We start from the raw sequence: 13,629 nt of genomic DNA, 5'->3' as shown, positions 1-13,629 counted from the left end.
CTAAAGTCCAATATTTTATATTAGGGGTCACTTTTTGTGTAGTACATTGTATGTGTTTTGAAAATTTGTCCCATCATTACTGTATCATAGAGAATAGTTTCGTTGCCTTAAAAATCCTCTGTATTCCACTCTTTGTCCTTCGCTCCCTTTCCCCAACCTCTGACAAAACTAAAACTCCCGGAAAATAACATAGGTGAAAAATCTTGGTAACTTTGGGCTTGGTGATGACTTTTCAGTTACAACACCAAAAGCATGATTCATGAAAGAAAAAATTGATAAGTTGGACTTTATTAAAATTAAAAACTTAGGGACTTCTATAGTGATCCAGTGGTTAAGATTCCATGCTCCTGGGACTTCCCTGCTGGTCCAGTGGTAAAGAATTTGTCCTGCAATGCAGGGGATGTGGGTTCGATCCCTGGTCAGGGAATAAGATCCCACGTGCCGCAGGGCAACTAAACTTGCGCGCCACAACTACTGAGCCTGCGTGCCTCAACTAGAGAGCCCGTGTGCTGCAAACTACAGAGCCCACGTGCTCTGAAGCCTGCATGCCACAACTAGAGAAGAGAAACCCCGCACGCCACAACTAGAGAGAAGCCTACGTGCCACAGCGAAGAGCCTGTGTGCGGCAACAAAGATCCCGTGTGCCACAACTAAGACCCGACACAGCCAAAAAGAAAAATAAATAAGTAAATAAAAGATAAATTTTTAAAAAAAAGGCTCTGTGCTCCCAATGCGGGGGCCTGTGTTCGATCCCTGGTCAGGGAACTAGATCCTGCATGCATGCCACCACTAAAAGATCCCGTGTACAGGGAACTCTACTCAGTGCTCTGTGGTGACCTAAATAAGAAGGAAACCCAAAAAAGAGGGGATATATATATACACATAGCTGATTCACTTTGCTGTACAGTATAAAATAACACAATATTGTAAAGCAGCTATAGTCCACTAACAATTTTTTTTTTTTTTTTGCGGTACGAGGGCCTCTCACTGTTGTGGCCTCTCCCGTTGCGGAGTACAGGCTCCGGACACGCAGGCTCAGCGGCCATGGCTCACGGGCCCAGCTGCTCCACGGCATGTAGGATCTTTCCAGACTGGGGCACGAACCCGCGTCCCCTGCATCGGCAGGTGGACTCTCAACCACTGCGCCACCAGGGAAGCCCCAATAACAATTTAAAAAACAAAAATAAAAGATCCTGCGTGCTGCAACTAAGACCCAGTGCAGCCAAACGAACAAACAAATAAATAAAACATTTAAAAAAATGAAATGAAATGAAAAACTTGGACTTCCCTGGTGGTCCAGTGGTAAGACTCCGTGCTCCCAATGCAGAGGGCCTAGGTTCAATCCCTGGTCGGGGAACTAGACACCGCATGCACGCTGCAACTAAGAGTTTGTGTGCCGCAGCTAAGACCCGGTGCAGCCAAAATAAATAAATAAATAAGTAAATAAAATAAAATAACTTTAAAAAACCATGCATTAAAAAAATAATATAAATTAAAAACTTAAGCTCTGTGAAAGACACAATTAACAGAATGAAAAAACAAGTCACAGACTGGGAGAAAATCTTTGCAAAACACATATTTGATAAAGGAGTGGTATCAAAAATATATTTTAAAAAATCTCTTTTAAACTCAACAATAAGAAAACTAACTTCCTGACTAAAAGTAGGCAAAAGATCTGAACAAACGCCTCACCGAAGAAGATATACAGATGGCAAATATGCATATGAAAATATGCTCAACATCATATGTCATTAGGGGATTGCAAATTAAAACAGTGAGTTACCACTACACACCTATTAGAATGGCTGAATTTCAAAGCACTGACAACACCAAACATTGGTGAGGATGTGGAGCAACAGGAACTGTCATTCGTTGCTGCTGGGAATGTAAAAGTGTACAGTCATTTTGAAAGAGAGTATGGCAGTTTCCTACAAAACTAATTGTAATTTTTAAGTTGGAAATCAAATATATAACTTGTTTGAGGTAAATAGTACCACAAGCAGATTTTCTTTAAGAGCCAAACAAATCTTTAAAAGCAAGTATCAATATAAGACAAAGCTTCTGGTATAGGATCAGTAGTAAAAAATAATGATGTATGAGTACTTGGATAATGAACCCACTTTGCAATAGCACAACTTTAGGTATATACTGTGGATTCTCTATAGTTCAGAATTCTGAAATATACAACAGGCTGATTGTCCCTAAAGAAAACTATTTTTAAAAAGGTGTAACTTAGGTGTTCTTGTATTTGACCAACTCCATCTAAGTTTAGATGTGTTGAAGGATGTAGGTTAGTGGTTTTCAAAGTGTGAGCAAAGGGGACCCATGAGGTAAAAACCATTTTAACAACAATATTAAAGACATTATCTGCCTCTCACTCTTGTTCTCTCATTAGTGTAGAGTGGAATTTTCCAGAGGCTACATGAAGTGTGATATCACAACAGATTGAATGTTGATATGAGAATCCAGCTGTCTTTTATTAGTCCAGACGTTAAGGAGATATGCAAAAATGTAAAATGAGTCCACTTTTCTCACTAGTGTGTTTTTTTTGTTTTGGAAAGTATAATTATTTTAAAAATACTTATGTCAACCTGTAATGGTTTTGTTATTATTTTGTAATGAACAAATATTTTAAAATTCTGTCTTGGGCTTCCCTGGTGGCGCAGTGGTTGAGAGTCCGCCTGCCGATGCAGGGGACACGGGTTCATGCCCTGGTCCGGGAAGATCCCACATGCCGCGGAGCGGCTGGGCCAGTGAGCCATGGCCGCTGAGCCTGCGCGTCCGGAGCCCGTGCTCCGCAACGGGAGAGGCCACAGCAGTGAGAGGCCGGCGTACCGCAACAACAACAACAAAATTCTGTCTTAATTTCTAATATGGAAACTTTTAATATATATAACTCATACAAACAAAAAGTCTTAGAGATCTTCATAAAATTTTAAAATGTAAAGGGATGCTGAACGTCCAAAATTTGAGAACCAGTAATTTAGCAAGCCATGTGCAACTTGCTACTTGATGTATTTAAAAAAAATAAGGTATAGGATAGTGATAGTGAGATAAAGAAGAAAAACATAGGGCTCCCCTGGTGGCGCAGTGGTTAAGAATCCGCCTGCTAATGCAGGGGACACAGGTTCGAGCCCTGGTCCGGGAAGATCCCACATGCCGTGGAGCAACTAAGCCCACAGTACCACGATTACTGAGTCTGCGCTCTAGGGCCCGCGAGCTACAACTACTGAGCCCGCATGCCACAACTACTGAACCCTGTGCTCCTAGAGCCCGTGCTCTGCAACAAGAGAAGCCACCAAAATAAGAAGTCCACGCACCACAATGAAGAGTAGCCCCTGCTCGCCACAACTAGAGAAAGCCCGCGCACAGCAACGAAGACCAAATGCAGCCAAAAATTAAAATTAAAAGAAAAAAAAAAAAAAGAAAAACACAGAGAAGTAAGTCCTAATGACTACTCATGTATATTCTTTTGACAACAAGAAAAAAAAAAGGCAAATAATTTTGCACAGGAACTTTAACACATTCTGTACAGTGGTCTCACTTTGCTGACATCATTTATACAAATTCTTCAGTTTTTTCTTGACTATTATTATCAATATCTGCTTCCATGATCATTTAATCAATCTTCTCATGTGTTAACTTTTCTTGAAGGTGTTTTATCATGTGATGTACTTATGTCGCACCAACACGGACAGTGTCATCCTTATAAAACACAAGGAATGTTTCTCTAATTTCTTTTTTATGTTTTTCATTTTTCTTGTCATCATTGTCAGAAAGTCCAGAAAGTCAATTGTACTATTTCCATCACCATTTGTTTCATTAATTTATCCTGAAATTTTGCTTCTAGGGAATTTTGCCCAAGAGGCCTCATTACAGTCTCCAATTTTTTGATGTTTGTCACCATCCTTGTCAAATAGTGGAAAGCTTCTCTCAATTCTGCACTCTGCTTTCCCTTCAGGTGGTCAACCATGCTGCCAGTGCCATTTGTCTTCAAGTGACAGTCACACAAACGTTCAGTTCATTAGCTCCACTCAGACTCTCTGAAATACTATTACTTCTTAATGTTTATATGTTTATATTTATACATATTTTGAGTAAAACTTACATGGAAAAAGCTTCATTCGCTATTTTTTAAAATTTATTTATTTATTTTAATTGACGTATAGTTGATTTACAATGTTGTGTTAGTTTCTGGTGTACCTCAAAGCGATTCCCTCCCCCACCTCATCCTCTTTCTTGGCAACCACAAGTCCATTTTCTATGTCTATGAATCTGTTTCTGTTTCATAAATAAGTTCATTTGTATCATTTTTTTAGATTCCACATATAAGTGGTATCATATGGTATTTATCTTTCTCTTTTTGTTGTTTTTTAAAAAAATATTTTATTTTATTTATTTTCTTTTACTTTTTTGGCTGCATCGGGTCTTCGTTGAGGCGTGCGGGCTTCTTTCTAGGTGGTGCATGGGCTCCAGGGCGCGTGGGCTCTGTAGTTTTCGGCACGCGAGCTCTCTTGTTGAGGTGCGCAAGCTCAGTAGTTGTGGCTCACGGGCTTAGCTGCCCTGTGGCACGTGGGATCTTAATTCCCCCATCAGGGATTGAACCTGGGTACCCTGCATTGGAAGGCGATTCTTTACCACTGGACCACCAGGGAAGTCCCTTTCTCTCTTTTTTTTTTTTTATTTTATTTTGCGGTACGCGGGCCTCTCACTGTTGTGGCCTCTCCCGTTGCGGAGCACAGGCTCCAGATGCGCAGGCTCAGTGGCCATGGCTCACGGGCCTAGCCGCTCCGCGGCATGTGGGATCTTCCCGGACCGGGGCACAAACCCGTGTCCCCTGCATCGGCAGGTGGACTCTCAACCACTGCGCCACCAGGGAAGCCCCCCTTTCTCTTTTTGACTTACTTCACTTAGTATGATAATCTCTGGGTCCATCCATGTTGCTGCAAATGTCAATATTTCATTCTTTTTTATGGCTGAGTACTATTCCAATGTGTGTGTGTGTGTGTGTATCACATCTTCTTTATCCATTCATCTGTCAATGGACATTTAGATTGCTTCCACGTCTTGGGACTTCCCTGGTGGTCCAGTGCGTAAGACCCCGGGCTTCTAATGCAGGGGGCCCAGATTCGATCCCTGGTTGGGGAACTAGATCCCGCATGCATGCCGCTACTAAGACCCGGGGCAGCCAAAATTAAAAAAATAAATAAGTAAATAGATTGCTTCCATGTCTTGGCTATCATAAATAGTGCTGCTATGAACATAAGGGTGCATGTATCTTTTTGAATTATAGTTTTGTTGGAATATATTCCCAGGAGTGGGATTGCTGGATCATATAGCAACTCTATTTTTAGTTTTTTGAGGAACCTCCGTACTGTTCTCCATAGTGGTTGCACCAATTTACATTCCCGCCAATAGTGTAAGAGGGTTCCCATTCACTGGGTTTTGCAAATTCATTGGTTTATTTGATAAATGCATGTGTCCATTGGTAACCACCCAATGAGAAAGAAAATGTCATTTGTTACAGTCAGGAGCTGGTTTTGCACTATCAGGCTTTGGCATTCTCTTGTTTTTTATTGCTGAGTACAAGTCTGCTGTATGAATATACCATACTTGGCTTTTCCATTCACCTGTTTGTAGTCATTGGGTTGTTTCCAATCTTTAGCTGTTAAGAATAAAAATGGTATGAATAAAAAGACTTTGTACATGTATATTTTGTGAACATATATTTTCATTACTCTTCTAGAAAATATCTAGGTGTGAAATTGCTGGGTCATATGGTAGGTGACATTTAGCTTTATGACTAGCTGTCAGATTTTCTAAAGTGTTTTACCATCTTACATTTTCCAACAATGTGTGAACGTTTCAGTTGCTCTTCTTCCTTGCCAACCAGGGTAGGCGTTGTCATTGTTTTCAATGTTAGCCATTCTAGTGGGTAGAAAATAGTACCTTGTGGGTTTAATTTGAATTTCCTTTTCAGAAAACATCATCCATCATATTAACTGAATGTTGTTCATTTGAATTTTACTGTTTCTTTAATATACTTTATATTACTGTACAATTACATTTAATTTTCTAACTTGCTTTGGTTTTATCCTTGTACAAGGAGCTATAAGAATAAGGCATTTATTTTATTTTTTAGAATAAGGCATTTATATCTACTTTTCTGTTTGTACATATTTAAGTAACATCATAATAAAAATAATATAGGTCAACATTTGAGGCTCATAATTTTTCCTTTACAAGATATAAGTGCATTGCTCAAGTCTGAACCACTAACCCAGCCCACACATTTCTGCCATTCAAGTCTTTGTCCACTTTTCTTTCTTTAAAAATGTATTTTATTTTATTATTATTTTTTAGAAGTCAGTTTTTTTTTAATTTAAATTTTTATTTTTTAAATTTATTTTTGGCTGTGTTGGGTCTTCGTTGCTGTGTGCGGGCTTTCTCTACTTGCGGCGATTGGGGGCTACTCTTCCTTGCAGTGCGCGGGATTCTCTTTGCAGTGGCTTCTCTTGTTGCGGATCAGGGGCTCTAGGTGTAAGGGCTTCAGTAGTTGCAGCACGTGGGCTCAGTAGTTGTGGCTCGTGGCCCCTAAAGCGCAGGCTCAGCAATTGTGGCGCACGGGCTTAGGTGCTCCGCGGCGTGTGGGATCTTCCTGGACCAGGGCTCGAACCTGTGTCCCCTGCATTGGCAGGCGGATTCTTAACCACTGTGCCACCAGAGAAGTCCCAATACTTATTTTTATTTTTATTTTTTTGCGGTACGCGGGCCTCTCACTGTTGTGGCCTCTCCCGTTGTGGAGCACAGGCTCCGGATGCGCAGGCTCAGCGGCCATGGCTCACTGGCCCAGCCGCTCCACGGCATGTGAGATCTTCCCGGACCGGGGCATGAACCTGTGTCCCCTGCATCGGCAGGCGGGCTCTCAACCACTGTGCCACCAGGGAAGCCCCCAATACTTATTTTTAAATAAAGATGTGAGAATTGTCCTCTACTCCTTAGCTCCATGCTCTTATTTTAAAAGATTATTACTGTTAACAATTTGGGGGCTTCCCTGGTGGCGCAGTGGTTAAGAATCCGCCTGCCAACGCAGGGGACATGGGTTTAAGCCCTGGTCCAGGAAGATCCCACATGCTGCAGAGCAACTAAACCCGTGTGCCACAACTACTGAAGCCCACGCGCCTAGAGCCAGTGCTCTGCCGCAAGAGAAGACACTGCAATGGGAAGCCTGCGACCTCAACGAAGAGTAGCCCCCGCTCACCGCAACTAGAGAAAGCCCACCTGCAGCAATGAAAACCCAACGCAGCCAAAAGTAAATAAATAAAATTTTTTAAAAAAGAGGCACATTAAAAAAAAGTTTTGGGGGGTGGTGGGAGGGAGGTCACTTCATACTTTCCACTTTAATATATCATGGACACCTATACTTATATCTACTGATCTACCTTAATCTTTCTCGTGGTCACGTCGTGTTTCATTATATGGGTGGATTACAGTTTTCTAACCAGTTCCTGTAGGCTTTTAGATTCCTTCTCACATTTGCTATGAGCTCTTTACATCATTAAAAAAATGAAAATATCTCACATTTCCTGGTAACATTTTCCTCTCTAAATTTTCCCCATAAACCTTTGAATGTTGTTAACTTTTCACACACCATTTAAAACTTTTAAGAACTTATAGTGTCTGTGTGTTCCTTCTTTTTCTTCATGGTGTCTTCTGCTCTACTCTGGGCTTCACCATCTAGGAAGAAAGACTGAGGAGGGAACATGGCTCCTGTGTGCTGGGCGTGGGAGGGACACCCCCTCAGCTCTAACATCTCCTCCAGTGCCCACCCTAGGAAGGTGATATTCAGTGTTCTGGAATCAGTTCCCCCACCCCTTTATTTATTTTTTGCTTTATTATCCCCTGACATAACTTCAACTGCTCCCTCCCTATCTGCTTCAAAATCTGTCTCTTTAGCACCAAACTCTTCCCCAGATGCCTTCTACTCCTATCCAGATAGATGCCTTGTATTTCCAAGACAACAGCTCTCCAGCCAGACTCATTATACGCACCCACAAAAACTGATTCCCTTTTTCTCAAGACCTCCTAGTCTTTCACCATCCATATCAAACCAGTCATCACAAACCTTATTGATTCTACCTTCTAAGAATCTCTGGATGCTTTCTCTTCAAGCCCGCTGTTACCGTCTGGGTTATGGCAACTGAAATTGTCAAGTCCTGTGTATGACAATTATTTAAATCTTAGTACAACAACAACAAAACCCCCAAAACAAAACATAACAGAAAAATCTTAGTACAGTTGACCCTTGAACAACATGGGTTTGAACTGCACAAGTCCACTTACATGTGGATTTTTTTCCCACTGCATAAATATATACAGTAGTACAGGATGAGCAATTGGTTGAATCCAGATGCAGAACCACAGAGGGCCAAGGGCTGACTATAAAGTTATTGGAGGATTTTTCACTGGGCAGTTGGGTGCCCCTAACCCCAGTGTTGTTCAAGGGTCAACTGTAAATAGAAATGATCTAATTTCCTCCCTTCCTCTCTGTTCCTCTCCCTCCCTCCTTTCTTCTTCTTTGTCTCCCCATCCAATCCATCATCCATGCTGCCCCCCAAAGTTCTCTCTCCAAAAGGCAGATTTGGTTGTTACTCCAAAACTGTAAGATAATAAACTTGTGTTGTTTCAAGTCACTAAGTTTATGGTAATTTGTTACAGCAGCAACTGGAAATTAATAGTGGGGGTGGGCATAGACAGCAGTATTAAGTAGAGTGGTCAGGGTTGGCCTCATTAAAGTAAAAATTGAGCAAAATCTTGAAGGAAGTGAAGGAGCTGGCTAATGGTCTGCCTGGGGGAAGAGCATTTCAGGTAAAAGGAACAGAATGAAGGCCCTAAGAGGGAACTGTCTGGTGTGTCTGAGGCTTAGGAAGGAGGCCAGTGGAGCAGAGAGAGTGAGGGAGGGAGAAGTGGGGGAAGAGGCCAGAGAGTTGACAAGCTGGGGTCCATGCAGATCATGTGAGCCCTTGGAGGTCATTGCCAGGATTTGGCTTTTACTCTGACTGATATGGAAATCAGGAAAGAGTTCTGAGCAGAGAGGTGAGACAATCTGTCTCCTGATTTAAAAGGACCCTCTGGCTGCTCTGAGTTGAGAAGACTCCAGGAAGATTTGGGTAGAAGCAGGGAGACCAAGCTATAGCAACATGTGAGTGGGAGATGATAGTGGCTCTGACCAGGGTCATAGCAGTGGTGACAAGTGGTCAGATCCTGAATACGTTTTGATCATCAACGGGATTTCCTGACAGACTGGATATGGGGTGTCAAGGTTGCGTTTTATTTTTGTGGAATCCTTTTTTTTTAAATAACTTCAATATTCTCCTTTTATTAAAATGAGAATATTTTATTTTTATTATCAGAATACCTTAGATAGCTATAATTAATGTACTACACTGTAGTTCATTCTAACTTCTTTATATACATAGAACAGTGAGACTCTTACCCAAGGTTGTAGCTCACCTCTACTTCCTCACAGACTTTTTTTTTTTTAAACATCTTTATTGGAGTATAATTGCTTTACAATGGTGTGTTAGTTTCTGCTTTATAACAATCTGAATAAGTTATACATATACATATATCCCCATATCTCTTCCCTCTTGCATCTCCCTCCCTCCCACCCTCCCTATCCCACCCCTCTAGGTGGTCACAAAACACCAAGCTGATCTCCCTGTGCTATGCGGCTGCTTCCCACTAGCTATCTATTTTACATTTGGTAGTGTATATATGTCCATGCCACTCTCTCACTTTGTCCCAGCTTACCCTTCCCCCTCCCCATGTCCTCAAGTCCACTCTCTAGTGGACAGGTCTTTATTCCTGTCTTGCCCCTAGGTTCTTCATGACCATTTTTTTTTTTTTTTAGATTCCATATATATGTGTTAGCATACGGTATTTGTTTTTCTCTCTCTGACTTACTTCACTCTGTAGGACAGACTCTAGGTCCATCCACCTCACTACAAATAATTCTATTTCATTTCTTTTCATGGCTGAGTAATATTCCATTGTATATATGTGCCACATCTTCTTTATCCATTCATCTGTCAGTGGACACTTAGGTTGCTTCCATGTCCTGGCTATTGTAAACAGAGCTGCAATGAACATTGTGGTACATGACTCTTTTTGAGTTATGGTTTCTGAAACTTCTCTAGTAACAAACTATAGAAATGATCCCTGAAAGTATAGTCTTTATTTTTGTGGAATTCTTAAATGATTTTTAAAAATAATGCTGCCTTTCCCAATCCTACCAAGAATGGGAAGCTAGATTAAAGAAATCTCAAGTCAGACCAGTCCCTCTTTGACTATACAGCCCTTATAACACCCCAACCATACAATCAGGTTTTTGTTACTAAGAATTAGGAGGGACCCCTGCAGTTGGTGCCTGTTGTTGTTGTTTTTCATCTATTAATCAAACTTACTTTATCATTCTTTAAAAAATTTTTATTTTATTGAAGTATAGTTGATATACAACATTGTTAATTTCTGCTGTACAACAAAGTGATTTGGTTATACATATATATATACATTCTTTTTCATATTCTTTTCCATTATGCTTTATCACAGGATAATGAGTATAGTTCCCTGTGCTATACAGTAGGACCTTGTTGTTTATCCATTCTCTATGTAATAGTTTGCTTCTGCTTATCCCAAACTCCTACTCCATCCTTCCCCCACTCCCACACCCCCTTGGCAACTACAGTCTGTTTTCTATTTCTGGGAGTCTGTTTCTGTTTCGCAGATAAGTTCATGTGTGTCATATTTTAGATTCCACATCTTTATCATTCTTGATAGTCTTGTATACATGCAGTTTTGGGAATTCTTTGAACAGCTTGTAACATCTTATTGGTTCCCTCATTAATTAATTTTTCCCTAATCAGTTTTGATAAATGAGGAAATAAAATTATGTTGTTTGCATACTTTATCCAAGATTGGAGTCATATTGGCGACATCAAATCAATGCTTGAGCAAATGTGAAATTAGAGCTTTTTTAGCCTGCAACATTCTGGGTGTTGTTATTAAAGAAGATTCCGTTTTATTTATTTATTTGTTTATTTATTTTTTCAAACAGTGAAGAGAGTTAACCGAATTTTGGCTGCATTTATTGATACATAGTGTTTATTTTTATTTATTTTTAAAATATTTATTTATTTATTTTTGCCTGCGTTGGACTTCGTTGCTGTGCGCAGGCTTTCTCTAGTTGCGGTGAACAGGGCTACTCTTCCTTGCGGTGTGCGGGCTTCTCATTGCAGTGGCTTCTCTTGTTGAGAACACAGGCTCTAGGCACGCAGGCTTCAGTAGTTGTGGCACGTGGGCTCAGCAGTTGTGGCACATGGGCTTAGTTGCTCTGCGGCATGTGGAATCTTCCCTGACCAGGGCTGGAACCTGTGTCCACTGCATTGGCAGGCGGATTCTTAAGCACTGCGCCACTAGGGAAGTCCCTTACCGTACTTCTATCAAAGAACTTTATTTAAGTCTCTCCTCTTCTGAACATCCATAGATTTTACTCTCACAGACCATATCTATTGTGACATCAGGCAGAGAGGTCACAAAATCCCTGTAACATCAATTTCATTGTCCAAAACCCAGAAAAATACATACTATTTGAGCATCATGGGAATATCACAGTACAGTCCCAAGATGATTTCAGCACACATTTTATATATATATATATATATATGTATATATATTTATTTATTTATTTTGGCTGCACCAGGTGTTAGTTGCGGCACATGAGATCTTCGTTGCCACGTGCAGGATCTTCGTTGTGGCATGCGAACTCTTAGCTGCGGCATGTGAGATCTAGTTCCTTGACCAGCGATCGAACCCAGGCCCCCTGTATTGGGAGCACGGAGTCTTAGCCACTGGACCACCAGGGAAGTCCCTCAGCCCACTTTTTTAAAGCATGTTTAGTACAATATTTTAGTAGAACTGAGATGTTTGGAGGGTCCCTTGGAGGTTTGTAATAAGAGAATGTGACCCATATCTCTCAGGTTATTCAACCTAATTACTAAATGATTAATGATTCAAGTTCTTTCTCTACCTCTGGGTATATAGGTGATTTTGAACATGGCAGATCCTTAGGGTAGAGGGTGAAGAGTGGAGACTGAAAGTTTTGTCTTTGCCGTAAACGAGCCTGCCAGACAGATGACCTGGGGAAGGCCATTTAGTCTCTTTGAGCTACAGTTTCTCATTTGGGATCAGAGTTAAATATCACTAAGGGGCTTCCCTGGTGGCGTAGTGTTTAAGAATCTTCCTGCCAACGCAGGGGACACAGGTTCGAGCCCTGGTCTGGGAAGATCCCACATGCTGCGGAGCAACTAGGCCCGTGCGCCACAGCTACTGAGCCTGCGCTCTAGAGCCCGCGAGCCACAACTACTGAAGCCCGCATGCCATAACTACCGAAGCCTAGGTTTGTAGAGCCTGTGCTCCACAACAAGAGAAGCCATCGAACTGAGAAGCCCTCGCACTGCAACGAAGAGCAGTCCCCGCTCGCCGTGACTAGAGAAAGCCTGTGCACAGCAAGGAAGACCCAACGCAGCCAATAAATAAATATAAATAAATAAATAAATAAATATCACTAAGGTTCTTTCCAACGTAGAGAGAGTAGTATTTTCTACCCAAAGACCTGGATTTTAGTTTTTAGGCTTTGCCATTTATTAGCTGTGTGATCTTGGGCAAATTACAAAACATCTTTGAACCTCTGACTTCTCACCTGAAAAATGGGGATAATCATAATTTGCAAGTTGTTCCAAGCACCAAATAAACTGATATATGGGGTAATACTGTCTAATAAACCATAAAGGAACACTAATGCAGAGGTATCAATTTTTATTTTTAAGAGTAGCTGGTCATAAAGGAAAACAAAATAAAACACAGTTTTGAGTTGTGTTCTTGGTTTCTTCAGAATTTGCAAAAACAGAAAAATTGTAAATGTGCTTACTGGGCCTTTATAGCAACAAGCTCTTAGTTTGAAATACAGTATTAATGGCTTATAATATATAGACCGGTGCCCTCTGGGTGCCCTCTGGGAATGCTTGGTTGTGGTGAAGAGAGCCTATCAGCTCTGATATGGAGGTGCATGGAGCCCAGCATCAGGGAGTGGCTGGGTTATAGATCTCCAGCAGAACACAAAACACAGCACATCAGGTGGCCATGAAACACTTTGATTCTTGGGACCTTTTTTTTTTTTAAATTTATTTATTTAATTTGTTTTTGGCTGCATTGGGTCTTCGTTGCTGCACGGGCTTTCTCTATTGGCGACGAGCGGGGGCTACTCTTCGTTGCGGTGCGTGGGCTTCTAATTGCGGTGGCTTGTTGCGGAGCACGGGCTCTAGGCACGCGGGCTTCATTAGTTGTGGCACGTGGGCTCAGTAGTTGTGGTGTGCGGGCTCTAGAGCACAGGGTCAGTAGTTGTGGCACACGGGCTTAGTTGCTTCCACAGCATGTGGGATCTTCCCAGACCAGGGCTCGAACCCATGTCCCCTGCATTGGCAGGCGGATCCTTAACCAGAGTGCCACCAGGGTAGTCCATGTGGCCTATCTTTAAAGCCAGCAATGGTGGTCGAGTTTTTCTCCTGATGC

At 41.5% G+C, this 13,629-nt stretch overlaps 1 pseudogene; it reads right to left on the bottom strand.

Moving 5' to 3' along the window:
* Nucleotides 1-10,163: 10,163 nt before the first annotated feature.
* LOC137208256 (small nucleolar RNA U3) lies at nt 10,164-10,237 on the bottom strand (annotated as a pseudogene).
* Nucleotides 10,238-13,629: the final 3,392 nt, after the last annotated feature.

Source organism: Pseudorca crassidens, chromosome 15 (assembly GCF_039906515.1).
Source record: "Pseudorca crassidens isolate mPseCra1 chromosome 15, mPseCra1.hap1, whole genome shotgun sequence".
Taxonomy (NCBI): Eukaryota; Metazoa; Chordata; class Mammalia; order Artiodactyla; family Delphinidae; genus Pseudorca; species Pseudorca crassidens.
Note: the sequence above shows the minus strand (reverse complement) of the source record. Positions and strands in the feature narration are given on the sequence as shown.